The sequence below is a fragment of the Thamnophis sirtalis genome, unplaced genomic scaffold (assembly GCF_051295495.1).
Source record: "Thamnophis sirtalis isolate CommonGarterSnake01/CBP01778 unplaced genomic scaffold, rThaSir2_p1.2 scaffold_10, whole genome shotgun sequence".
NCBI classification, from domain to species: domain Eukaryota; kingdom Metazoa; phylum Chordata; class Lepidosauria; order Squamata; family Natricidae; genus Thamnophis; species Thamnophis sirtalis.
Genome location: NW_028261390.1, coordinates 46,064,005 through 46,091,915, shown reverse-complemented (window position 1 = coordinate 46,091,915; position 27,911 = coordinate 46,064,005). Strand labels below are relative to the sequence as shown.

Sequence of the window (27,911 nt, the reverse complement as noted above, 5' to 3'; positions counted from 1 at the left end):
GCCATGAAAAAAAGCCAGACTGGAATGGCGGCGGAGGTGCCCTGGCTCCGCAATGAGAGCTGGGCCATGCATCCTGAGGCTGGGAGGCAAGTGAGCGAGAGCAGAACAGCCACTCATGCAATCCCCCTCTCCAGCCGTGCAGAGTGCCATTCACTGGCATTTGGAAGGTGCCAAGCCGCGGGAGCCTGGCGGTGGTGAACAAGCACTCATGCGGCTTGGCGATACCCCTAGGTCAGTGAATGGTGCTGTGCCCGGCTGCAAAGGGAGTTTGCTGGGTGGATGCTCACGAGCATGGTCACTTCATGGCTTTTGTGTTGCGCTGCTGCGACAGAGCAACACAGTCATTCGCCCATACTGTATATATGATAGATTCTACATTTTGCATTGGTTGAATGCATAATTTTGCCTTTTGTAATGCATTACCTCTAAACCTTAATTACCAAAAAGTTAGAGCATAAACCTCACTAAATTAACAGGCCAGCCACCAGTTCTTGCTAATAAATACTTGTTCTATTTCCTTCTGGATCAGAGATGTATAATATTACTCGGAGACTAGAAATGGATAGCATCAGGATAAACCCAAATTTGAAAAAAAATTATATTTGAGAGTCTGGCATATTTTAGATGTACTGTAGCTACATTTGGTAATAGCAAGATGTATGAGATTTACTATTTTTCCCATTACAGAGAATGGGTAAACATCCAGTAGGACTATAGACTAAATTATTGCTTTGAGTAATTATTCAAAGAAAGAATAGCTCACAAACTCTATTCTATGACTCAAAACAAACCAGAATAATTTTTTTTCAATCAGAAGTTTTGACTGAGGCTGGTAGGAGTTTTTATCTAACATGTTGGGATGAATTTATAAGATGGTTCGAATATTTTGAAGATAATGAGTAATATTTTTATAGGTTTGAAAATTCAGTCTTCTGCATTATGGTATCAACTTTCATCCTAGATCAGTGTTTCTCAACCTTGGGAACTTTGGGATCAGTGGCTGACTGGGAAATTCTTGGAGTTAAAGCCTACATGACTTAAAAGTTGCTAAGATTGACAAACACTGTTCTAGATAGAGCTTTTACAAATTGATAATGCATGGATCACATTCTAATCCATTCACTTGACTTTACAAAGACACAAGAGGATTGGTCTGGGGTGTTCTACTGTAAGTAAGTTGATGCACTTCATAGAGAAGGAACAAGAAGTTTTACAAGCCTTCCAAATGCAATCTACTCAATGCTCAACTATATCTTTCCAGACAATAGATAATAGCATACGCAAATAAATGTTTCAAGTATTAGGGCTCTATCAATGGCATATGAATGTTATTTGACCAGGAAGAAATTGTTTGGGCAGGAGAGAGAGAATGTAAAGAATGTAAGCACATGATATGACTTCCTTCAACGATTAAACCTTTGGGTGTGAAAAGAGGAAGGCTGAATTTTTTCTTCGTACGGAGAGCTACAAAAAAGTGCATAGAATTTGAAGTAGGACTGGATGTCATAAATTCTGCACCATCTATCCAGTCTTCTCAGGGACTGTCAACTATTTGTCACTGCAGAATTACACTAAAGATTTAGATTCTAGTCATGTTCATCTAAATCTCCAGGAAGTTATAAACTAATTTATTCCTATATCAAGAAAGCATGCACATAGAAAAGCAGATATCACCCATAAAGACTTTTGTCTACATCTTTTTTGAGACTCCAATGTTGGGGATACTGGGAGATGCTAAGGAAAAGCATTGAAACCAAAATCTCCCTCTATCTGCAATACTATCTGAATAATAGGCACATTATTCAGATAGTATTGCACATACATTTGCTATGATGTGGGAATATCCTGTTCTTAGAGTCAAAGGAGTACTGCTTTGCCTTGAAAAAGAAACATCAATGGAGAATCAGTGTGGTGAAGTAATTAAAGTACTGGACTGACACAGGAAGTTCTAATCTTCCACTAAACTACAGAAACTCGCTGTGTGGCTTTTGACCAGTTATTCTTCTTTAACCAAGGCTACCTGAAGAGGAGGGAGCACTGGATATGCAATCTTGAGTCCCTGTACAAATGGCAGGGTATCAATAAATAAATCAATGAGCCAATCAATTAAACAAATAAAATACCAGTGTCTTCAGGATCTATGATGATCACAGAAAGCAAACTTGCCTGTAGTCCCATGCATGCTGTGTTGTATCTCTATTTGTATACTTGAAACAAAGAACAATTGACTTATCTGAATCATGAATGAGACAAAGGCTTAATGTTAGAAAAAATCTGGAGGAAATGTCAGGTTTACAATGCTTATTCTGGCTTAAGAGCAATTCAGGAAGATGGATCATAGTAAGATAGGTTTCTCCTGCTGATTGTGACCAGAGTAGCTAAATAAAGAAGAAATTATGGATGCAGAATGACAAGGAATATATGAGGCATATAGAATCACAAAGTGTACTGTGTCTGCAGAGTGAACTGTGAAAAAGTCACTGAGGTGTCAAATTCCAGAATCTGTGAGAGCCTCTTTACTGTGAACTTCAGAAATTAAACAGTCCTAATATTTAGCTACAGAAAATGTCCTCAATTTTCAGGTATTTCTTTGTTTTAAATTGTTGTCACTATTTTGCACCTCAAAGATGCATTTTTTTAAAAAAAATATTGATGTACATACTTATTTTTCAATTCTTAGGAGCAAATAAGATAGTACTCATGCTTTTAAAACGGACATGTTTTAAATAGTCAATTAATTGCCACATATTTCTTTAATGGAAAACTTACAAATGAAATTCTTCCTCTATTGGAGATGAAATGGCACAATCCAAGAATGGATTTTCCAGTTTTACAGAATGTCAGGCATAAGTTCTCTTTGTCATAAATTTTAACAGAAAAAAATTCCAATAACTTAAACAACAAAAGAAAAGAAAGCCTTTTAAATAATCACCTGGAACAATTTCACACTCAGCTACTGCAAAACAAAGCTGAAGTTTCACTATAAAAAATCCTGTCCTCTGTCTAGGAGTTCCAGCTTTAAAATTGCAAATGTATTATTGAATACATTATTGATATCCTTTTTATCTTTGTGCATTTGTAGTTTTACATCTTTAAATTGCAATAGATATACAAAATTGCTGATATTTCATGTGAGACTATGTCTCCAATCTTAGTCAAGATGAAACTGTTGTTATTAGGGGGTTTGTCGTACTCTTAGAAAGTATCTTATTTAATAAGTCTTTTTTCTTTTAGTTATGACTGAATATGGAAGGCTGAAATTTTGCACATATGAAGTACCAGGAACAAGCAATACTAGAACTCCTTGACTTATAACCAATCACTTAGGTTAAGTACAAAAGGTACTTATGATCAGTACTGAAGTTATGTTGGCTGCCATCCCATGGTAGTGTAACCGTATGTCTTGGCAACTGGCTTTGATTACCGCTGTTTGCAGTTTGCCACAATCATGCTGCCAAGTTGTACAATATTTTTGCTGAAAACCAGCATTTACTTTCAGTTTTCAGCAATATCAACCCTTACTAAACAATGGGTTTACTTAATGACTGTGCTCAATTAACACCCATTATAAAAAAGGTCATAAAATAGATCTATTTAGTCATTTGGTGATCTGCTTTACAACTATCACAACTTCTGACTATAATGGGTAGGCTCCATTATGATTGTAAATTGAAGATTATCTATAGGATGAGAGAGATAGACAAACCAGAAAACTAAGTGGGCAGTTCACATACAAAAAAGGTAGCTTGTAACCCTGAAACAATATTGTGAGTACCTGTGAAGCTACTTGCATTTTTCAACTGACAAATAAACACCACAACCATGATACTTTCCTTGAGAAATGATTAATGCTTGCCTTCAGTCTAGGCATCAGGAAATGGGCAATAGTTCAGCTATGTTTCTTTGTTAGTCACTTAGACACCTTGTAGATTGAGTAGATTATAAATATAGTCAGTAAGTCAGTCAACAAGGGAAATAATCTGCCCATAAAATCAGTAGTTGCAGCACGGCAAAGAGTAAAAGTTGTGGTGTGAAGTTTTTAGTAGAATTGCATAAAGCCAGAAATCAAAGTTCTCACACATGCCAGTGTTATTAGATAGGTTCAGAACTGCTTCTCAACTGCCTCAAAATCCTAACACCAAAGGGCCCATATTAATCCCTTAAAATGGAAATTTTAAGATAACCAGATTGCAGGATGGCAAACCTGCCAACAAGCTTCTAAAGCATATTTTAGTACTCTTTTGTAATAGTCTGAGAGAACATCCCTGAGAGACAAGAGGAAAAAAAGAAGCCACAGTCTAAGCAACGGTCAGATAAGAGGCAGCTGAGCCCCCAGAAGGAATGAAGGCATGGCAAACTTCTCAGAAGGGCCCTTCCATGGTTTCTTGGATTGTAAAGGAAAGGGAGCAGAAATGTACTTTCAGACTTGTAAGATTGATATCAACCTTTTGAGATAATCCAGACAAGAAGCAAAACTAGGAGTCCTAATGCTATTTTTATTATACAATTACAATAACTGAATCTTGCAAATATGACATAATATTCTATTTTCAACCTACTATGTTCTATTTCTAGCTTAAGGAAAGGCTTATACAGATAGGAATTTATCTCTTTCTTTGTCTCAGACATTTTGGCACCTGCCCTTTCGTTAGCAAGTAGGCTTCAACCCTCTACAACAGTTCTTGTATGTAACTATCTTCTCTAATCCTCTAAGATTACAAAATTGATCTAGGACATTCAGCTTTAGCCACTTGTCCAATAATTCATAACTGGTAGATTTCACTTTTTAAAAATGAAGATCCATGATTTATACAACACAATTGCATGATTCTCAAAACTATCCCTGAAAAAAGCATTACACTTAGCCAACAGGTGAATTAAATTACACTTAGTTTAACCTTAACTCACAAGTTTGTTGTGAAGATGTAAAGAAATACCACATTGACTTTCTAAAGAAAAGTAGTGTATATAAGTGTTAATATGTTGGGCAAGATGCCTACAAGTATTCCTACCTTGCATCAGATTTTTTCAAAAATAAATCAAAGCATATTTTCTCCCAAAGCAAGCAATAATTTCAGTAATTTCTTAGTTCCAAAAAAAGTAGGAAAGTTGTATGCAATTATAATTCCCTTAAGGCTGAAGAAAAACTCTTACAATTCATCAGTAGGAGATAGGAGTGGCTCACAAGTGTGCAATATAGTTCTGGAAATAATAAAAACTTGACAAATTGGAATTCTTATCCAGGTTTTATAGTGATCCGTTTCAAAGGTTCATAAAGTTTTCTTTTTCTCTCTGATACTGGAGAAATTTGAAGGCCATTATAGCACTTTAACAAAAGACGTTGTTATTCTCCTTCATCTTAAATATTTAATAGTTTATTTTCTTTTTTTAACTGTACAGGGTGAATCAGCTTACTGGCATTTTCACAGGAAATGCAGAACAGAAACCTATTGTTTAATAAGATAGCTGGAGATGCTGCCAAATCACTGCTTTTTATATTCAACAAGGTCAGTTCTCTTTATATGTTGTTATTCTTTTTCAACAAGGGAGGACTAAGTATAGAATGTCAATAAATGAGAATATTTGTAGTGCAAGGTTGGAATGAGAGGGTCCTTGATGCTCTGAGCCTGGCTGTTTTCTTGCAGACATTACCCAAGCTAGAGATTTGCTCTCAGTTTCTATTTTAGTGGCTTGCCTGTTTGTGTTTGTTGGGGTGGTCTTAGAGGTACTTTGCTTGGGCAGCTTATTGTTGGCATGTCTGGAGTTCCTTGATTGGGGTATTGTTTACTTGATTGTTGGTCTCATGTTAATCTTGGAGTAAATCTACTCATCTGGGTGTTGATTGCTGGTGGGGAGGTGTTTTGGTCCTTTAGTTCCTTTTTTGGCTTGTTGATTGTTCCTTTTGCATAGTATACATATATAGTTTATGTCTATGTTTTTATTGATGTCTAATTTGTCAGAGTGCCAGATTTCTATAAATTCCCTAGCATTTTTGGATTTGGCTTGGTCTAGGAGGATGGTCACAGTTTCCCAGCAGAAACTATGGTTAAGGTTCTGTCCATATGTTGTGAAATTAAGAGCTTTCATCATATCTTCTGACTGCTAATTGGTGTTTATGGAGGTGTTCTGCCTATTTTCTGCCTTTTGTCCTACATAGTGGCCGTTGCAGGCATCTATATTGTACATGACTTGTTTTTTCTTCTAGGGATGCTGGGTCTTTTGGTTTACTTAGAATGTTTTAAAGGCTTTAGTTGGCTTGTTTGCTATGCTGATTCCATGTGGTTGTAGTAATTTGTTGGTGCTTTCTGAGATGCTCTTGATGTATAGCAATGCTATTCTTTTTAGAGCGTGTTTTGGTTGTGCTGTATTAGGTTGATTGGTCAAGCACTGTTTGATAAAGTTGTCTGGATATCTATTTTGTTGGAATATGTTGTATAGATGTTTTGTTTCCTTTTTCTCTGTTCAGGATTGCTGTAATGAATTTATGCTCATCTAAATAAAGTTTTTGCACAGCTTCTCTTGAGGGAGACTGGGTTGTTGCTTTGGTAGTGGAACACCTGGTTAGTATGGGTGGTTTTTCTGTACACTTGTGTTTCTCTTTTGCCATTGTGGCCTCTACTGATCAGGATATCCAGGAAGTGAATTATTTTCTTCTTCTTCTTTGGTAAACTTCTTTGGTAATTCCTTTGAAGATATTATCTCTAATTGGTCCTTTTCTATTATGGTGAAGTTGTATCTACATGTCTGATCCATACTTTGGGTTATATTTGTGGAAGTGCAATGGCATTTAGACATCGATAATGACATCCATATAAGTCCTGAAAGCAATGATCCCATAGGTGTACCTTTAATTTATTAAGTTTGTCCATCAAATTGGAAGTATGTAGTTAGAGGTTTATAAGATTCAAAATCCTGGGTGTTTCAATCTTTTTGTATTTATTTAAGTCAGGTGTGCTGTGGAGAAGTGTGGTTGCAGATTTGAAGTTACTGTAGTGTGGAGTTTGTTTCCTTTTATGAGGTGACAAGTTTTTTTGTTATTTCTTTTGTGATGTTGTAGGTAGGGGTCCATGGAAATGATATTGCTGGATATATCATTGTAATATGTCTGGTTTGTGTATTTTGGAGCATCCATAGAAGCATGGGAAGATGTGTTCATCTGCCATTGTTCCTCTTTGGTAATTTGATCTTTCTTAGTGAGGTCACTGAGAGTTCTCTTGATCTGGTTGTCTAATTTCTGTATTGTGTTAGTGTTCACTGGAATGTAAATTTAAGTAGAATTTTAAGTAACCAGCTCACTATCACAAAATAGAAAGGAGAAGCAAAACAACCCATCTTTTCCCAAAACAACAATCTATCCCCATTTGATTAAGCTTACTCTCAGAAAAAGTTAGGAAGAATAGAAATCCAGCCTTATGAAAAGGTAGCCTAAAGAACATACTTAAGTGTGATTCATAAATTGAATTTAGGATGTAAGAAAACAGAAAATAGAAAGCAAAGTTCTCACTGGTCCCTATATAGAGACAGTAAGAGCAAAATAGTTGCAATATGAAGATTTGGGAGAGTGGGAGGGAAGAAGCAAAAGTTGCTGACTCTGAAAGTTGTGTTAATATCATGGGCAGGGTTAACTGCTCCCTAGCAGTAAATCTTTTACACCCTTCTATGTATTTAAATGAGTGGTCCAAATTTATTCTTATAGTGAAGAGTTCTGCCTTTAGTGATATTGTATCATAGTGACAACAAACTAGTTCAAGAATCCAGATTGCCCAGCTTTCAAAGAGAATCAACTTATTAATATGATATACATCAATTGTTAATAGTTGAACTCTCAATTTGTCTCTTCGCTGGTATTGAATACTTTCATTAACCTACAGTTTTCATTACTGAGGGTGGATTTCCCTCAGGACAATGTCAGAAAGATATCTGGCTGCTGATGAAAACAGAACATTGGCCTTAATTAATCCGTATTCATCCAGTAAGCTATTACTTGAATGATCACAAATAAATTTTGCTATTTATTAAGCCTGCTACTGTGCTGCTATTTTTATTATTCACAACACAATAATTCACCATTCATCAACTAGGAATCGTCCTAGATCACAAATATGGAATTCTAAGGCCAGATTCTCATGCTGCCTGGGAATTGTAGAACTAGTAGAAAACCTCTAGAAGACACTAACTGTCCCAATATTTACAAATAGCCCCAATGATCATGTTTCAAAAGTACTCATGAATTTCTAATACACATACTACATAGATTTTTAATTGATGACAATCATCCAGCCAAGCTACTTTTACAAATATTGGAAGCAATTTTATGGACCAAATTTGGAAACCTCATACAAGGTAAATTAGGAAAGTCTTTGATTCATCAAGAGAATAAATATAAAATGGTTCATTTCTTCCAAATGGCATTTTATGTATTAGAACTTACAGCAAATTCAAACAAGAATGTTTTGGAGGGGAAACAATTATCTCCACACAGTTCACTCATGGAAAAGACAGACTTAATTTGAAAAGGCGATTCAAAGTGCATTCTTCAGGAATGCTGCAAGCCTCCCTTAGCAACTGGGCATATACACAACAGCCAAAGGAGTTGTCATTCCTCCACCAGTCTGGATGCTCCTCTCTTCTCATGTCATTCCTTTTGGAAGTTAAAAGCTGAGAAAAGCAACTGTGATGCTGCTTCTCTGCTTTCTCACTCAATCCACTGGATGTAGAAATGAAAAGAAGGAGATAATCCTGTCACTAGGGGTATCTGTAAAAGGAAGGTCAAAATGGTGGATGAAATCATGTGATTGAAGCCCACACCCCTTCTTGTAGGTATCTATGATGACCACATAAAGGAGAAAGGCATCAATCACATGATCATCATCTTGATTTTTGTTTTTAACTCTTTGATGGAGATTCTGATAGAGCCCAAAGATAGGCAGAAAAAAGCTGAAGATCCCCAATCTTCTTCAATTCTAAATCTGAAATAGAATGTTGATAGAAATTATTCTGCATCTTTCTTCTACTCATGTTTAACCAACTTGATGGAAGAACATTTTCTTCTGAAATTAATTTTAAAGAAAGGCAGCATTTCAATGGAATTTTAATGAGTGGGATGCTCTGGCATGTACTCTGTATAAGATAAGCATGACATGAATCATTTGTCTTTTATCTCATATCTTCCTTCCTCCCCCACCCCCAAACCTCCTATACTTCGTTTAGAGAAGCTGTTATGAAGGAACTTAACCCACTGGGCTTTTTCAGATGAGGAAGCATCTACAGTCAGGGAAACTTCAGATCTATGGAAAACAATCCCAACAGTAGTAACTTCAATTATATGTGATAATCATGTGAGTTCAAAAATACTACCAGGAAAAAATAAGATAGAAAGGAACAGTTTTCAAAGAGGAAAAACACTTGAAAAATTGTAAAATAGATTGAATGGGAAAGACCATTTTAAAATGAAAGTAATATACCAGAACATGGCAATTTTAATATGGTAGAAGAAAATAATAAAATACAAGTGGCAGGGTAATAATCAGATTGCAACATTAAATCTAGAATTACCTATGGAATTTTGTCTTGTTTTCAATATATAAACACCATCGTCATAGAACAAAAACAAACAAAGTTGGGAGATCTTTGAAGGATAACATTGGTGTAATCTGTTATATCACACTAAATTATAGGGAAATTTTATTCAGATTATTATATATGGGGAGAGTGAACCTTTGCCCAAGTAAGTAGCATAGAGGTTCTCATCATGTTGTCAATAACTACTTCACATATTAACACTTCAGTAATAACTGAAGGCAGGAAAAACTGTTGGTTGTAAGAGATGACCAGGTTGAGCCCTATGAAGAGTTCTAAAAGACAATCAATCATGAGCCTCTGCACTCATAAGAGATATAAGTCCAGTCCACCTTGAATTACTTTCTATTCTTAATTCCTGCTAATTTCCCTTGACTGTTAGTAGTACAGATTCTTGTAATACATTTTTATACTCATTTGAACTGGCTGAATCTCCTGACTTTGCTGACACTGAGGATAACAAGTTTCCTATAAATTTAATTTTAAAATATCATTAATTAGTGGGGATGTAAGTCAAACTCTTTGTATGCCCAAAGATCAAGGATTAACAATAACCATCCAATTTCTTAAAAGGTGATAAATTATAATAATCAAAAGATAAGTATATTCATTTCCTGAATTATTTAATGAGACATATTTACTACAAAAAAATCAAATACAGCCTGATTCACTTGAAGAAGCTACAGAACATTCATCCAAGTTTTCTATATTGGAAGTTGAAAGAATAATGATCACCAGTATTGAACAGGCAGAGTTTAGGCCAGGCCATTCTACCCTGGAGTAGGACTCCTTCAACATATGAGTAAATCTAATTAAATGTTATTATGGTCTCTTTTTTGACTTTAATTTTTTTAAACTCAATACTGAGAAATTGATAGTGGAAGAAATTTGAAGATAATTCCCTGGACAAAAATATGTTGTCACTTAAAAGGAAATTATAAGGTGAACTTTTCTTTTATAAGTGACCACATTAATTTATGTTCATCTGACTACTGTAGTATCAAATTATAAGGGTGCTAGACAGACCCATCTACTGGCCCCATTATTAAAGTATTATATCAATTTTACAGTACAACAATCAGCTTAGTAAGCCCTATTTTATACAGACGGACAAAGAGACATACATACACACATACACACATACACACACAGTTAATTAATAAACAATTTAAGGCCTATCTATATGCTAATTAATTGTTATGAAAATAACAGGAATAAAAAGTCTTTACATGCATTGGTTAGTAACATTATTATTACTCATTATTGGATTTGAAAACTATATACACCAAATTGTTGAAATTAATTTTAGCAGTTCTCCAATGTGGTTCTAATTTATTGTTTTATTTATCTAGAAAATGTATATGTCTACCTATTTCACACAAAAATCATGAGAAAATTTATAAAACCCAAAGAAAAAAGGTAAAACCCACTATTAAAAATAATCATAATACAATAACTAAGGCATCTTGCATTGCCAACATGTATCACCAAAATCAACATTGCTCTCAACTGCTACAGCTTAATATCTGCCGGAAAAGTCAAATATGGTTTCTGGGTGCAACTAATGTTATGTTAAGTTAGAAGGCCACTTAAGGGGGAAAATCCAATCTGGCTGCATCTCGCCAATTTAGGGATGAAAAATGCTAAATCTCATCCTCTAGTATTTTTTGGATGATGCAGATTCCAAATGGAATAAAGATTCTAGTAAGAAATTAGAGCTGTAGCTTATCCATAGAAGTGCTGACATCCATGGGATACCAAAATGCTAAATCTCTGATCAAACATTTCCAAGACAGATTTACAACAGGAACAGACTTGGGTTTATAAATATCCACCTGAGCTGTCCAGCAGTCAGACTGAAACTATCTAATTATTGAACTAATATAGTGAGAGGAGAACAGTGCAAGGCATTTACTTTGGCTCATTTCAACATACTCCTCTCAGCTGTATCAGAGGATTGCTATAAAAAGATTCCTTTCACCAGACAAGTGTGTCCTTGAAGCTAGCAGGAGGATAGAGACAAGCTGATCACGTATTTTTCTACTGCCTCTTTTATCAGGATATATATCAGAAGTTTCCCCTATTTTAAAGAATTGGATAGACAGGTCCACAGAGTTTTATAGCTCCTAGCTGTTCTCAGATCAAGATGCAAATATCTGACACAGCATTTTTTCTAGGTTTTCTTGGCAGCTGGCAGTATACATAAATAAGTTGTTCATAAGGCTAAATAATTAAAGTAAGGGAGATTTAGGAAACTAGCAATAAAATAAAGAGATGAATGGAACTGAAATGATTATAACTAATATAATTATGTATATTAGCAGTGATTGATTACTGTTTCCTTTTTTTCTGTGTTTACTATAACCAAATAGATGTTGACTGTACTTTAAAAAACTGATGTTTCAATTTTATTTCTTTTTCTGTTTTGGATTCAACTAGTCATATAACATAGAAAATACAATGACTTCATCTGATTCTTTAATTTTAAAAGTTTATCTTAGCTTTCCATTTTTTTGCCCGAGTATAGCCACTCTATGCCTATTGTATATAATTAAAAGAAAAAATAAGGCTTGATCCAAAATAGATTGTGTCTTTACACCTTAACATATTGTTATGTGTTAAGTTAATCTATTCTGAAACACACAGCAAAAGTAACTGGCTAAAAATATTCTTTTTTCCTGTTCTCTTAAACTTTTAAGCAGAAAAAGCTTAGAGTTTTTGATAATTGTGTATGTGTGTAGTATATAATATACTACAATCACTGTGTGTGTGTGTGAGAGAGAGAGAGAGAGAGAGTGGGAGGGAGAGAGGGAGAGGGAGAGGGAGAGGGAGAGGGAGAGGGAGAGGGAGAGGGAGAGGGAGAGGGAGAGGGAGAGGGAGAGGGAGGAGAGAGAGAGAGAGAGAGAGAGAGAGAGAGAGAGAGAGAGAGAGAGAGAGAGAGAGAGAGAGAGAGAGAGAGAGAGAGAGAGAGAGAGAGAGAGAGAGATCACTAAATAGGCACGTAGCACATGTATAGAATTTAGCAAATTGCCCCAATCCAAAATATAAAGGCTATTCTTGCACTATATCCCACTCTGAACTTATTCTTCTGGTTATTCTCAGCAACACTTTACCTAGAATATCACAAACATGGAAAATGCTCACTAAACACAGAAATGTACAAAAATACAAGATGCATAAAGTAGGGTATTTTTAAAAAAATGCAAATAAACAGGTTTTCTGTACAACTTCCCTGAAATTATCTTAATAAAATGTCCCAGGTTTAATTTATGTAATTTTGTCACAAGAGGGAGAAAAAAGGCCACAGCTTAATTTTTTATCCAAAGTGGCAACCTCTAGAATTAGCATGAAAGCTTTCAGCCAAATATCTAAACATATTTTTGAAGTAGGTATTAACTGAATTGTTTATTTCTAAACTTTAACAACATCACTAATATTTTATACAGATTCATGCTATTGTCAAAATAAGAAGCTTAACATAATAAATTGAAGGATGGGAATAAAATGAAAGATGGGAATAGTATGAAAGGTTTTTCAGTATTGAATCACTTCAATCTTGCTATCATAAATAGTTCTGAATATAATTTTATTCAATGCTTCTTCACTAAAGTATGTTTCAATACTCACATATAGAACATTTCAGCCCAAGAGGAAAAATTAACAAAAATACTTATCCACTAGAATGGCCACTGCAGATGTTACATTTTTGGGATTCAAAGTAAAAATTTAAATGATGAAGTTACTTTTCATTATTAAAGATTGTAATAATACATACAATATTTAATAATGTGTCAGATGATACTTTGACTCTTGCAAGCAAAAACGAAACCAGATGGATCTTGTTTACTTCTGAGTATAATTAATTGTAATCCAGGGCATATTATCTTGAAACACTTATTGAAAGTATATACCATATTTTTGAAGTATAAGACGCACCAGAGTATAAGACGCACCCAGGTTTTGAAGAGGCAATTTTTTTAAAAAAGTAGGTAGATAGATAGACGGATAGAGAGGGAGAGAAAGAGAGAGAAATACAGTAGGTAGGTAGGGAGAGAGAGTAGGTAGGTAGGTAGATAGGTAGGTAGAGAGATAGAGAGAGAGAAAGAGAGAGAGAAATACAGTAGATAGGTAGGGAGAGAGAGAGTAGGTTGGTTGGTAGGAAGAGGGATAGAGAGATAAAAATAGAGAGAAATACAATAGATAGGTAGGAGGGGAGAGAGTAGGTAGGTATATAGGTAGATAGAGGTGGGGGGGAGAGAAATACAGTAGGTAGGGAGAGAGAGAGAGAGAGAGAGAGAGAGAGAGTGAGTAGGTAGGTAGGTAGATAGGTAGGTAGGTAGATGTTTCCAGGTGTATTTATCCATGTGCTGGAGAAGGAAATAGCTGACATCCGGTAGCACCTAAAACTTTGTTTCTGCTGGGACAGCACTTGATCGATGTAATTCTCATCAACCACTCTAAGTAAACAGCTTTCTGAAAGGGGAAAAAAAGTTTTTGCACTCTGCAAACCTCCCCAAAACAGCCCGTTTTTTGAAAAAACAGGTCTATAGCCTGGTGGGGGGGTGCTTGCAGAGTGCTCCTGGAGGGGTGGGGTGGGGGGCAAAAATGAGAAAAAAACAGTCAGTTTTTTGCAAAAACGGGCTGTTTTTTGTCAAAAAAAAATTGCATGCATAGCCTTATGGAGGCTTATAGAGTGCTGCTGGGAGCTGGGGGGGGGGGCAAAAATGGCCTGTTTTTTGCTCATTTCTGCCCTCCCCAGCTCCCAGGAGCTGTCTGAAAGCGTCCATAAGGCTATGCACAGCCATTTTGGTGAAGGGGCAGGACTTCAAGAAGCAAAAAATGCTGTGTTCGGTGTATAAGACGCACCCAGATTTTCAGCCTCTTTTTAGAGGAAAAAATGTGCGTCTTATACTCTAAAAGATACGTGTATGTCTTTTTTCCTTTTGACTGAGAAGAGACGGGCAAATGTTCATACCTCAAGAGGAGCCTTGGGATTGCTAATTAATCATGTCCTTCCCACTGAGTAGGAAGACTAAATTAAATTTCAAGGAAATAACACTGGATGGAGGAATGTGACTGCTGCTTGAATAGCCATGAAATATTAAATATGAAATGAAATATGAAATGAAGGATACATATGAAATGATACTGGGCAGTCAGTATTGAATATCTTCTTCCTGGAGAAGGAATAGCAGTTTCATTTTCCCCATTTTGTTTTGATTGTCATGGAGAACTACAGTCATTTGGAAGACAGGACCAGATACAACAAAGCATGACTAGGTACAACAAAAAGATGACATAATCCTGAACATAAACAGATTTGAATACAAACGGAATTCTTAAGGAAGTTTTTGACTGAATGGCTTAGAAAAAGAGATCTGCAGCTGTCCATACAACTGCACATTACCTGTTGAGAATTCAGAAGCAGTTATCACAAGCAAGTGGTTGTATAAACACACATAGGAAAGGTAGTCTTTCATTTAGTTTAGCTGTTTTTTTTAAATAAGGCCTCAGGCTTACAATCTTCCTGAGCAACAAAACCTTTCTTAGTCCAACAAGTCTTAAATGCTATAAGGGTGTTGTCCAGCTGATGTTTATTTTTTTTTCCAGAAATGTTAACATCCTACAAGGTCAAAGCTGCTCCACCCACTAGCAAACAGGAAATGGCATCGGGTATATTGAAAAAATTCAGTCCCAGATTCGCAAGCAATTCTTAATTTAAAAACATACCTATCCTACAACACATAAAATTGAAATTTGGGGATATCTCTAAAGTAGAATGGTTACAGCCACATAGGATTTGTGCTTTATATTCTTTGCAATATGATCTCATAGTACCATCAGAATGTTTTAAAAAATCAAATATTAAAAAATAATTTGTATGTCCTTCCTATGCTCATTTTAAATATTGGGAGTAATTGAATAATTTGAAATACACAGAAACATAATAGTAGATACCTATAGTTACTGACACCCAGAGTGAAAGTCATTTTTTAAAATTCAAAAGTATTAGTTCAGTTAGGCATATTTTTATTGGGTATATTTTAACATGAAATCATTTCTCCAGTTGGATTCACTGAACTTTTCAGAAAATTTATTAACACTCAGTAACCGGACTTCAAAGCATTGTCAAGTGCATACATAGCAGATGTTAAACTTTAAGCTAAACCTTTCCAGGCATTTGAATTTTACTGTCAGAAAAATGCCATTGTATTATACAGCAGTTAACTTTCTATGCTTCCTCCCATGATATGCCACACAGTGTTACTATATTTCATGCTGCCTTGTGTTGTTCAAGCAAGTGCAGGCTTTGACAGAAATTTCTCTTCAGGCTAATAGCATTGAGAATACCTTATCTGCCTCCCAGTCTGGGAATTGTATTTAAGCCCAATCATAAATCAGCTAATAGCTTTATGAATCAGATGCTAGTCTGTGCAACTGTAATTGGAATTAAAGCCCTTTTCTCAGCTTGTTTAAAGATTGTGCAGAAATTACCATGACAAATCCAGTTACAGGACACTTTATTTATAAAATGACTCCTAAAATACAATTTTAAAAAGTCTTCTAAAGCACTCCACAATAAGTTTACATCATCAGGAATAAAAAAAGGACTTATGGGCATGCATCTTTACATTTGTAGTAAGGATCAGAATCTGGCTACAGATGTTGAAGTGTTCATCACACATAGCTGTTCTTTTTGAAGAGCGTACAGGGTTCCTGAAGTCATTCTACAATAACTACTTAAACTAAATAAATGCCTAGTAAGGGCATCAATAAGGGACACAGTGGCTCAGTGGCTAAGATGCTGAGTTTGTCGATCAGAAAGGTTGGCAGTTCGGCAGTTTGAATCCCTAGTGCCGCGTAACATTATTCCCATTACTTGTCCCAGCTTCTGCCAACCTAGCAGTTTGAAAGCATGTAAAAATGCAAGTAGAAAAATAGGGACCACCTTTGGTGGGAAGGTAATAGCGTTCCATGAGCCTCAGCGTTTAATCATGCTGGCCACATGACCACGGAGACATCTTTGGACAGTGCTGGCTCTTTGGCTTTGAAATGGAAATGAGCATTGCCCTCTAGAGTCGGAATGACTAGCATATATATGCGAGGGGAACATTTACCTTTTTAAGGGCATCAGTAATGGAAAAATGGGCAGAGGTGAAGGTATACCAATTCTATTTTGTTAACATTTCAAGAATACTCTCTATGGCTTATCCACTTTAACTTTCTAAATTATATCTGAACTTAATTTTGGAATGATTATAGAGCTACATTTTGTATGTTTTATCCTTTTCAAGTCTGTTGATGTGTACAAGTGATCACACCGATGAGAAAAAAGAATTGCATTCTAATTCATGCATAATATCTTTGTGCCTAACTGATAAGAAAGATGCAAATGAAAAGCTACGGAGAACAACAAGGGATCATTTTTTTTGTATTTTTACATCTACAAGTGTTATACATACTGGAACACAAGTTGCATGTGCATCTCAGGCAATATAGTTAGTCTCACATTGAAGATAAAATAGAGATAAGATGACTTAAGCATCACACATGAAAACAACAGCTTTTTATAGCAGCAATATGTGTGTTACAATAGAACTAGAATGAAATATACTAACAGCTTTAGAATCTTACCAAATGCATCTAAAAACAGTGCTTCAATTTTCTATTGTCCATGTTCAGCAGCTGTAACTCTTCAAACATGACAAACTTTCTCTAGTGACTAAGGACGTTCCCCATTTGACTGTATTAAGCTCTCCTGAGCAGCATGAAGAGCTACATATGGAAACTCAAACTGACTGAGTTTTGATTACTAATTCCACAAACCACATTACTGAATGAATAATGTGATATTTCCAGCATAAATTATACAAGATAATTACACAACAACTTCTAAGGATATATTTACAGGTGCTATTCATTTGTACATATACAGAGGCAGACATAGAGATGATCATCTTTTTTCTAGTTAAAGTTGATTTCTGTTTAATCAAAATATTAAAATGTATTAAAGCAGTCTACTATGTGGATTGCACACATATATCAATCACATGCTTCTGTAATCTACTGAACAATAAGCATTTTACAGGAATTGTTAATACGACCTTAAATCAATGAATACTAAGCAAGGACAGGGTGTGTGAAACAACTTTGCCATTTGTATTTGAGCCATGATGTGATAACAGTTAGAAGAATACATTAAAAACCTTTCTATTTATGCAAACAAAATGCTTGAGATGCCAATGTATGGTTTTCTTCAATCTTACTGTTAGATCTATCCCTTCAATTGGGAATTACATAAAGGTAAGTTAAAGTCTTGTTCAAGCATTGGACATAATTGACTGAAAGAAAAAAAAAGGTAAAGTCTGCTCTGTTTTGAGCTTGAAGTCTGCTCAACTTCTTGGAAACATCCACATAGTTTTTTTGGCAACAGTATGGATTTGCTTTGCCATCAACTTTCTCTGGCATGTTTTTTGACCTTTCCAGTCTAATGTCCCTGCTTTTTTTGTTTAATCAGCCAATGCATATTATTTACTCTAGCATATTAAATGCATATGAATGTATGTATGCAATGCATACATATATGCATACATGCATGCATACATGAGTGTTTGTGTGTGTATGTGTGTGTGTGTGTGTGTACTGTATATATGTATTCAATATGGATGCCAAAGGTAAACTCACAAAATCAGTGTATGCAGAATTATCCAAATATAGCCACTAATTTAAGCTCTATTGTTAAATGTCATTGGGATATCTTTTCTGAATGTGAATTCATCAATTTTTTTCTTTTGTTTTCAGCACAGCAGGTTGTATATGAAGAAAACAATGATTCTGAATAATAATGGAAATATTCACCTCAAATATATATAGCATTACCCCTAGATCAAGCATGTAATATAATTAAGACTTTTGATTAGGTACATATATTTAAATCTTAATTGCTATAAAATGGGAAATAATGGGAAAACAACTTTACTGTTTAATTTTTCCCTAATATTAGCTATCACAACAGTTTATAGCACTTAGCTGGTGCAGGCTAAGCACAGCCATTAATATTAAAATACCAAAACTCAAAAACAATCTAGTAGCACTTTTACAGATTAACAAATTAAAGGAATAAACTGTAGCTCTTAACAGTCTAGGCCTTTAGTATAATTAGTTTGAAAAGTTGCTACTAGACATTTTGGCTTCCATAGACTAACAGAGATAGTAGGGCTCTCTTCCTATAATACTAGGATGAAGGACTATTATCAGTATGTTTGCCATTAAAATAACATGGATATGTACATGTAGTTACTAAGTATTGATCTTGAGTCAAATGAAGTTTCAATAATTCCTAATTCTGATAGAATTATTTTTGGTAGCTTTTTCCACCAGCTGGTTAAATGATTTCATGTATTGTTTGTCCATTCTGTCCTCCTTTGTTTTTTAACCTGTTGCCTGTAAAATAATTTATTGGGGCTAAGTGGTCACTTTGGAAACGGAATTTAGTAAGATTGATACTACTACTAAGTGGTGACATTGCTTACTTGGTGTTCTACTTACATGAAACCATTCACCAAATTTCTGTCAATAGGAGAACAGGATCTCAAATGATTTGCAACTTCTCAAACATTTTCTATGAGGTCTCTTTTCCACAGATACATCAACAATTGGAGCTTTTTGCCTATGCATGAATATATTATCTGACTATTTCCTTTATGGTTCTTATGCTTTAATTTTATACCATTCTGACATTCTATTATTAATCATAATGCCTAGATTTTCATGCTGAAACCTTGTGCAATTTCAGACTCTAGAGCTATGGAAAATTTATACAAATGAATGTGCTTCCATGGAAAGAAATTCCTCCCAGGAATGGGAGATCTAGCCCATCTTTCTCTGGGTCTGCATTTTGATCATTTGAAGCACCCCAGAGAGACATTTACTAATTCCAGTACAACCTAAACCTTAGAAAAATGAGATTTCAGACAACTTTCTATAAATCAGTATCAATTAACGCTGAAAGTATTGACAAGCAAATACTTTATATGGCTATAAGCTACACAATTTCCCCTTTTATAGATTTTTTACCAGCTAATATCTGTAATTATTGGTATGTCATTAAATGTCAGTGTTATGCCGACTCCAAAAGAAAAAATGGAAAAAAATATAAATGACCATTTAAAAAAAGGAACTTATCAAGGTATACATATAAGTAAGCTGATAATCTACTTTGGTTCTGCCAGGCCATGTGGAAGATTGTTATTAAAACTGACTCAGAAAATTGGTTTCCTACCCTGTTTCCCTGAAAATAAGACCTCCTGGATAAAAAGCCCAATTGGGCTTTTGAGTGCATTAAAATAAACCCTCCACGAAAATATTGCAACACAGCAGCAGCCATGAGGTGACCATGCTCTCCACCTCCTACACCTCAAAAATAATAAAAATAAGACCAAGCACTTATTCCAGAGTCAAAATAAAATAAGAACCTGTCTTATTTTCGGGGAAATACGGTACAAGTTATTCTTAGTGGATTGTGCATTTGATTACAACCAAAACTAAGTACTGCACAGATGGTCAAGAACCTCCCAGTTTTGAATATTGAGGAACTTATGTATGTGGTGAATTATATTCCTTGACGTTCTAAGATATAAGGTAAAATGTAAGTGCTAAAATCTGTTGACCATATCTGGACAATTCCAATCTACTAGTCCTTGGCCCTACAATGACAGATATACTGAAGATAGCCATCATGGAAGCATCAAAGCACTTCTGGGTTGAAAGGATTGGCTGGTGAATCACCTTTCCCTGGGGGATGCCCAGTTGGGGGCCATTTTCATGTTCCTAGCAGAAGCTGGAGTGAATGATAGGATCTCACTCCATCTTACAGCAGCACTTGGGTCTCAAATGCGGGCTTGCTGTTTAACCACCGACCTCTGGAGATACACCTCATTAAATCTGATGGGACAGTATTTATCTGGAAGTTTGTATTTATGTATTTATATAGAAACTTCACACATAAATATATAGGGAAATAGGATACTTTTGGTTTCTAACTCTGCTAATTCCAGTCTAAAATGCAGGAGTTGTTTTGATTGTTTGCTGACAAATTCCATTTTCCTCTCCTTGTAACTCTTCCCTTGTGTTGGAGCCAAGATGAAGCAAACATGCCCAAAATTTACCAAAGTGAAAAAACAATAAACCAACTGGAATTCTTTTGTTCCAAGTGAGCTACAGATTAAAAAAAAAACAAGATGAATTCACATACAAAGGCCAGCTATTTGTTTTGTTTTTGTTTTATTGTTTGTCCATTTCAGAGAACAATTGCCTTGAAATGGAAGTTGCCTGTCCATGGAAACAATATACAGGTTGTCCTTGACTTATGACCACAATTGAGCCCAAAATTTCTGTTGCTAACTAAGACAGTTAAGTGAGCTTTGCCCCATTTTATGACCTTTCTTGACACAGATGTTAAGTGAATCATTGCAGTTGTTAAAGTAGTAATATAGTTGTTAAGTGAATCTGGCTTCCACATTGACTTTGCTTGACAGGAGGTCATTAAAGATGATCACATGACCCAGGACACTGCAAACGTCATAAATATGAGTTAGTTGCCAAGTGGTTGGATTTTGATCACATGACTAGGGGGATGCTGCAACAGTTGTAAATGTGAAAAATGGTCATGGGACACTATTTTCAGTGGGGTTAAAACTTTGAATGGTTACTAAATGGCTACTAAACTCTCCCCCCTTTCCTCCTATGTCAACTCAATAACAGACATGGAAATGCTTTACGAGTTGACATTGAACTATTGTACGTCAATGACCACTGTATAGCAATATTGCATGCAATTAGAAGCATCTAGTCATAAGATAATTTGATCACTAGGCAGGTCATTGCATGAAGAAGCCAGGACTGCATGTTTCATCTTCTACACATAAAACAAAATATAAAATAAGAATAGCAGAATCATTCCTTCTCTTTACTCTCTAGTCACATTTCACTGAACTGTGTTGCATCCAAGAAGACTATATATTAATCTATAGTGGCAAAAAAGTCCAGTACCACCTTTCAATTAGTCAAATTAACAGATTCCTGATCTATTGCATCCAACAATTTGTTCCCATTCCTTTTGTTCTGAAGGCAGTTTAGGTCAAAAGCAGCAATTGGTATCTGTATTTTTAAAAAATTTAATAGAAAATGAGTATGATCCTCCTCAACTCTGCCATAATGGCATGATAATTTGGAGAAGAATTATATCATGTATCTGCCCCTAAGTTATTTGACATACCAAAGAGATCTCCCACAATGATGGCAAATGGACCCCAGAAAGTAACATAATGTAAATGAATGCATAAATTAATCTCTGGAGAAAATATGGTCCTCCAAGAATCCAGAAATGTAGAATAGGACTAAGCAATTTTATACTTTTGAGAGTTAATTCTAGCACAGAAGAAATCCTCATAACAGATCTGAACATTACTTGGCCTCCCATCCAAAGGAAGGTGTCATCAAATCTTTTTTATAGCTTGGGTAGGAGAATATGTTGCAAAAATTGAGCCCTGAATTTCTTTTATATAGGATTTGAATTTGATATACTGCAATTATTGGAATATTTTTCTATATAATTTTTTTATCGTAAGTTGTGGATTATTGTGTACCCATTAGATACCTCCAGTCCAATCTATCAGGAAGACACCTGATATTACCCTCATATGTCAAGACAATAGTGCACACAGTCCCTAATAATTGGCAAAGATGATTGGAAAGGTATCTGGGGAGCCCAAGGCTTCCTATTCCTTGTGTGGATAAAATCCTAACACTCAAACATGTTCATTCTGTCTGAGACCATTGCATAACTTAAGAAATCATCAAAATATCCCCATGCAAACACTGTTCTCATCTTTACGTATTAATGGAGAGAGTGCTCCATTTTTTACTTATTCGTAAAAAATAAATCTACCACTTCTTAACATGTGCTAACACACCTAAAAGTGTGCTACAAAAAAGAATTTCACATCATGGAACATAAGGCAAAAACTTGAAAAGTCTCATACAGACCCTTAAAGCAAATAAAAGCAACAAGAGAATGATTCAATTCAGAACTTGGGAAGAAATTAATAGAACTAGAGGCAGAGGATGCATTTGCTAAGAACTTTGAAAGCAAATATCCAATTTTGTGTACAACAACCTCTCAGTACTCATATGCATAAGAAGTATTCAATATACTATAAAATTTGAAAATCATTTGGACTTTGACACCCTTACAGCTTGCTTCATTCATAAGCACATCAGGCCCCTTCGTTACTAATTTACCAACTGACACAGGCTTAGCCGCTTTTAATGTTTAATCTATTATTAATGGTTAAAATTATCCATGGTTTTTAAGGCAAATGATATGAGACTCTAGAATAGAGGATGTATTCCAGCTTTTCTTTCCAAGCAGCCCAAAATGATGACATTTTGCCAAATAAATGAAAACCGTGGTACATTTTTATCTTGTGCTTTAAAGTACCCATTACCTGATCTCTGCTTTGTTAAGAGAATATTATTATTAGGAGTCTATTTTACAAATGTTTTCCAAGAACAATTCCTTCAGGAACTAGAAGCCTACAGAAGTACTGTAACACTAGATCTACGCCAGAATCGTTTCCTTTGGACTGCTCTGTAGGCATTTCATGCTTATATTTCATTTCCTTTGTCCCTCACTGCTCTTGATAGACACTCTGCCATCTGACATAGGTTTCAGAGGAGTTTACATGTGGTTGAATTTATTATGTGCCACTGTGGCTTCCTTTTCTTTCAATCCAACTCCAAACTGAGAGGACACAAGTGCTGCATTATGCATCTGGAGATGAATTTGGTAGGTGAGTGCTCTCTGGAAAGGTGCGAAGGCTTCTCCCACTTAGACACCTCTTAACAGCACGGGCATCAGAAACTAATCAAACAAAGCAATGGGGGCACCTTGTCCAGAAAACTAGTGCAAACACGGCTTTCCCTTATGACCTACTTATCGTAACAATACAATAGCGGAGCAATAGTGAAGGAGGGTTGTGGTGTGCCTTCAATCCACTGTTACAACAGCCACCTCAAAGCTTGGCAAAATGTCAAGAAGGAAGGAGGCAAAGACTCGGTGACAGATTTTGAACTGTCTCTCTAATCCTGGAAATATTGATCCACACAGACGCACACCCCCGCCCGAAGTACAGAGAACAGTTATAAGAAGAAGAAGAAGCCGACTGCACTACACGAAGGATACATGTAACGGGCAGGAGCCGATTCAGAAAGCAAATCCTAGCTTACAATAATAGATGGAAAGCGGGCATTCCCTTGCTCAGCGTCCGGGAAGAAAATTGCCCTGCAACTGAATGGAAAATCGTTACGAAAGGGTTAAAAAAAAAAACTTCCCCCAAGCACCACCTAGGAGCTCTTTCGCGGCAAGCAGTCCGTGCACCCAAACAAAAGCTTACCTTGCTCCCAGAGCGGTTCAGACGCGCATGAACAGCAGCGGGCTTTCTTTCACTAAATCCTCAGCCAGATGCTCCCAGCCCAGCAAGCTGTTAAATAGGAAGTGCACACCAACCTGAGTGGCTCCCCGCCCCCCCGCCCAAGCCTGCAAGGCAGAGCCCGTCGTGAATTGCACACCTGCTCTGTCGCTCGCTCGCTTACCCTCCGCCGCTGGTGTGTCTGTTCCTCGACTAGCAGTCGCCCCGGGCAAGATCAATATACGGGGGGGTGGGGGAGGGAAGGAAGGGGAACGGCAACACCCTTCTTTGGGGGTCACCACTTCACGTTTGCAGGGCAACGGGCATTGCGGGGAAGAGCCTCGCCGCCTCTCCCTCCCTTTTTGCCCTCAAGATGCGCCTCCAAGCGCGCGCGCCCCAGCCTGCAAAAAGCGATGTGCCCGAGAGACGTAGAGCGGATCACGCTGCATTCCACCCTTTCTCCCGGTGAGCGAGAGCCCGCTTGTCAAAATGGCAGCTTGGAGACATTCCGCGCTCTACTAAGGAGGCGCGGAGAGGCTTCTTTCTTCAGCTCCCTACACAATAAATCACATACACACAAACACACACCCCTTTTTGGTGGCTGTTTACTGCGCGGTAAACACAGCATAATATGCTACAGTCTCCTAACCTCTCCCCCCCCCCCAACCCCCAGCAAAATGGCTGGTCCTTTCAGCTCTCCTGTAGACAGCTCATTGGGTTCCGTGAGCTTTCTGTAGTCATGGCAACAACCAACGGACAGATCTCCCAAGCATGGTTGATCATGTGCGGCTTGTCCCCCTCCGCTCCAGTCAACACTGAAGGTAAAATGCGGCTGGGCTTCATTGTTACGCGGGGAGAACGCGCACAGACCTTTCTGCGGCGCGCGCTTGGTCTCGCTGGCTCTTAAAGCGGGGCAGAGTCGGGCAACAGTCTCGCCTGCACAAAACGCCGTTAGGGAAAGTCAGTGTAAGCCAAGGGAATGGTCTCTTTTTCTTTTTCCTTTCTCCTATTCCTTTCTCCTCTAAAACTGGTCTGTGACTTGAAAAATATTTAGAAAGCCATTTTGATCGTTTATATCGAAGTGCACCTGTATGCATTAGTAGGGAATCTGAATCGGTGCAGTACTGCAATTCCCTTCCCTGGTTCTAATCATGCTAGCAGGGAAGGTAAAAGGAAGAGCTGTCCAGCAGCCCTAACCTATAAGTTACTTGCTGTAATTGAAATATCAGTAGGAACAAGGCTTTATTAATTCAGGAAATTAATACTAAGTTTTCTAGCCTAAAAGGAATACAGCAAGAAAACTTCATTTTTTCTTTCTGCAATAGCTGGATCTATATATCAGAATATATTTTAAATGCCACCACTGTCTCCTAGCAAGGTTTTAATAAGTCATCACAGGTAGTAGACATAGTCCAAAATGACAATAATTTCCAAATGAGATTGGAGCAGCAACATACATTAGACAAAGCCAATATCAAATGGCATCACAGTTAGTATAAAATACAACATTGTACAAGTAGTCCTTGACTTACAACCTCAATTGAGTCCAAAATTTTTGTTGCTAAGTGAGAGTTGAGTGTGTTTTGCTCCGTTTTGTGACCTTTTCTGCCACAGTTGTTAAGTGAATCACTACAGTTTTTAAGTTTCTAACATGTTTGTTAAATGAATGTGGCTTTCCCATTGACTGCTTGTCAGAAGGTCACAAAAGGTGATCACAGAACCTAGGATACTGCATAAATATGAGTCAGTTGTCAAGCATCTGAATTTTGATCACATGACCATGGGGATGCTGCAATCATAAATGTGAAAAATGGTCATAAGTCATTTTTCTCAGTGACATAGTAACTTTGAACGGTCACTAAATGAACTGCTGTAAGTCAAGAATTACCTGTAATTCATAAAACATAGTTTATGGCTTAGTGGTATATGAGAACACAACCACTGCATACAATTCAAGAAACCTTGGTAGGAATAAATAATTCTATATTATGTAGGAAGCCAGGTTCTTCCACAAAAATATATAACAACCACCTCTAACACTGCCAAAATGTTGAGGCAAAGTGGAGATATTTGTAAGAAACCTGAGAAATGCGGACATTTGTAGAAGATATTGGAGCAGTGTTTCTCAACTGACTCAATTTAAAGATGTATGGGCTTCAACTCCCAGAATTCTCCAGCCAGTATCTGAAAGTTGCTGAGGTTGAGAAGCACTGCATTGGAGTACTGAAAGTCTGCATCCAGCAAGGCAGAGCAACATTCTGCAGCCCTTGCAGCTAACTCTTTAATTTAGATCCCAAAACAGTGGTCCTGCTATCTTACGTAATTTGAAAAGTGAAATGAAAAAGGTCTTGCATGGTGTTTTGCAAGTTTTAAGTTAGATTTGTTGCTGATTAGACAAAAATGCAAATGTTCTCTATTTGTGATGTCAAACATTTTTATAATGTAGATACTGACTGAAAATAGCACAATCCCATTGTGCTAAATAAAAACAAGTAGGATCAAAATTGAGGTTGACTGCAGGTGAATTCATCATTTTTAATTTCTGGGTAAAAATAAGCTATTGTGAGCTTTAAATGAACAGCAGGAAATACCGGTAGATGCTTTTAATTTTTGTTAAAAATATTATTTATTAAAATATTTAATTTAGTTTAAAAGAACCACAGAATTATAAAGGAAGAAGTAAAAAAGAAAGAAATTGTAAAAGAATAAAAGAAAAAAAATGAAGGATTAAAAAAGAAAAGTTATCTAAAGAAGCAACTTTAAATCTTCTGCGCAGTAATTCACACACAGCAATTACTATCTCCTCCCTCCCATGCATATTATAGTTCCTTTCTTACAATAGAAAAATCTTTTAAATTCACAAATCCAGAAATCATCAGTTCATTTTATCCATTTTTCTGAATATAAGTAGCATAAATTATTTCTACAATCATCTCTATGACAGTTTTATTGCAAATGTTGCCTAATTTTTTCATCTTAAAGAACATTAAAAGTAACCATGTCTAGGTTAGTCCTCATCCAAAAAGAGAGAAAGGGTTTACTAGACAAAGGGATATATCATCACATCATCATCATGTTTTTGTTATCTACCATAGCTTCCAACCATGTGATATTTGTTCACTTATGACATCATAAAACACGAATAAACATAAAACAAAGCATTCAAGTCTTGCCTGTCTTTTGTCCTTTAAACAAAGTACAATGGAAAATATATATCTCTTTCTGTTTGATAAGAGTATAATATTTATTTTATTTAATAGCATCTATTTCCTAAAAATGGAAGGCTACAGAAACATCAGTGATGGAGGAACTGAGTGAGAAGATGGCTGAGTTTTCAGAAATGGCTAAGCTGAGTTTGATTAAGAAGGGAATTACAACTACTTTTACGAAACACTGGAAACCCTTAATGAACTTTTTGGTAAAAGAATAGAAACTTTGCATTGTTTAAGAGACAATTTTGGATTGGAACTTTAGCCATGAAAGTTTAGTGTGCTGTCCTGTAATTTACACATAAGTGGAAACTACTTCACGTAACAGTAGTAAAGATAAAATGGGGGAAAAAACTCTAATTGCAAATACCTCCCAATTCAATGAAGGAAATATTTATTCCTGTATTTATATCACATGTTTCTCTGGCTTCTTAAGGTAGTGTGCGTAGAAGCTCCCTCAGTTTAATTTTCACAACCTTGTGAGAGATAAATTGAACTAAGAGACAATGCTCAGACCAAAACTTACCTAATGGGGTTTTGAATTTGCATTACAGTCCAAGTTGAAGTTCTTAATTCCTAGAAATACTGCTTAGTATACATAGAACCAGGGACGTGCAATCACTAGAGGCAGGGGAGGCGTGGCCTCACCAGT

General features: G+C 36.3%; 1 protein-coding gene across 15 annotated transcripts in view; it reads right to left on the bottom strand.

Annotated features, from left to right (window-relative positions):
- Positions 1-24,680, bottom strand: part of SORBS2 (sorbin and SH3 domain containing 2) — a 189,742-nt gene extending 165,062 nt beyond the window's left edge. For 8 of the 15 annotated variants that reach the window (XM_087724501.1, XM_087724505.1, XM_087724506.1 and 5 more), the window contains exon 1: positions 24,235-24,680. The gene's annotated coding sequence lies outside the window, so the exon portion shown is untranslated. Of the gene's footprint in view, positions 1-24,210 lie in introns of all 15 variants that reach the window. The other 7 variants (XM_087724508.1, XM_087724509.1, XM_087724498.1 and 4 more) reach the window with 6 other exon arrangements.
- Between the last annotated feature and the right edge of the window lie 3,231 nt (positions 24,681-27,911).